Here is a 1,753-nt window from a genome sequence, read left to right on the forward strand (position 1 = left end):
TAGGTATAGGTCAAGTTCATCAGATTGAATCAGCTCATCCCCTCCCCCCCCTTCTTTCTTCTCCTGGTTGAGCTCTGATCATCCAGTCATCTGGTCCCGGTCACGTGGGTACTATCTGCAAGTGTGGGTGTTCTTGTGCACATGCCCTCTCTTCCCATCAGCCAGCAGTTCCATTCTTCACTTGAGTCCTCCATGGCCACGTCATTGACTCAGGGCCCAGGAGTCCTCAGGTCTCCTCACACTGCTTGCCAACCAGGTCCCCAACCGGGTCCACAGGAGCCCGCTGAATATTGTAGGGCTTAGCTCACTGCTTCATTGCTGCCTTTACCCGACTTCTCCCCATCGGTGATGTGTGTGGTCACCAATCCGAGCATGCATTTCCACCAAGTCTCAGTGTTGGAAGGGGGCTCCCCATCTCTTTTTACCAGACCCATCTAGACAAGATGAAAACTATTCAGTGGGGACACTTTCTTCCCCGACACACTCTTAAGTTAAACTCCCTCTTGAAACCCTGTAAGCCAGTCACTCCGTGCCTTTATTGCCTCCTCATTTTAGGTAGCCAATGACTAAGTTGCCCATCCCTATTTACATTGTGTACAGAGGGAATAGCAGTGATACTTGATGTGAAGACTCCTTCCTTCTCTGTTGGTATTTAGAGTTACTACCTCCAGGGATATAGGTCAGGTTCATCAAATTGTAGCAATTTACCTTTGTTTCCTTTATCAAAAATTGTTTTATTTTTGTTACTTTTTTTATCTTCCTCTAGTTGAGTCCTGATAATCAAGCCATCGAGGCTAGGTCAAATGGGTACTGTCTGCAAGTTTGGGTGTTCTTGTGTCTCTCCCCTCACTTCATATCAGCTGGATGCTTCACTCTCAGCTCTAGCCCTCTGTGGCTATGTGTTTGTCCACGGGCTCAGGTATCCCCAGGTCTCACAAACCAGCCCTTCCTCTTCCCTTTCTCATCTCCAGGTCAACAAGACAAGTTTTCATCTTGTCTAGATGGATCAGGTGACTAACTGTGATTGTCGCCATTGTAAAGGTAGAAAATGTGTAACAAAAATGGGGGAGTAGTTAATCTTACATTCCAGGAACAGAGGACCCTACGACCAGCAAGAAGGAAGAGCATGAGCAGAAGGTGGGATTCTAACCAGAGAAGCAGCGACACCAGAGACAGAGGCAGAGGTAATACTATGGAGAGACAGAGTAGCTGAGGACTATAGACTTATGGAAAGAGAAAGACTGTGTGCAGGGGTCTGGTTTGCAAATGTGTCCTTTGGTTGTTTTAATGATTATATATTCCTGCGTGTTTCTGTGTACATCAAAAAAGGGAATATTATATATTCCTGCGTGTTTCTGTGTACATCAAAAAAGGAAAGACTATAGGCAGGGGTCTGGTTTGCAAATGTGTCCTTTGGTTGTTTTAATGATTATATATTCCTGCGTGTTTCTGTGTACATCAAAAAAGGGAATTGTAATTATTACAATGAAACAAGGTGCGATTGGCTGAGTGTAAAACTGATGTTCCGCCATGTAGATTATCACACAATTCACAGTAAAAGCTTAAAAAAAAAAAAAAAAGAAAAGAATGCAATGAGTACTTTGTACATCAGGATTATCACCTCCCAACATGCACCTACAGGGAAGCCCAGTTAATACCACTATTACTCAAATTTATGTGTCAACCACTAAAACCAGAGAGCATGAAATAGAAGAATTCTACCAACTTCTTCAATCTGAAATTGATCAAACAT

Source organism: Chrysochloris asiatica, unplaced genomic scaffold, assembly GCF_000296735.1.
Source record: "Chrysochloris asiatica unplaced genomic scaffold, ChrAsi1.0 scaffold00138, whole genome shotgun sequence".
In the NCBI taxonomy this organism is placed as follows: domain Eukaryota; kingdom Metazoa; phylum Chordata; class Mammalia; order Afrosoricida; family Chrysochloridae; genus Chrysochloris; species Chrysochloris asiatica.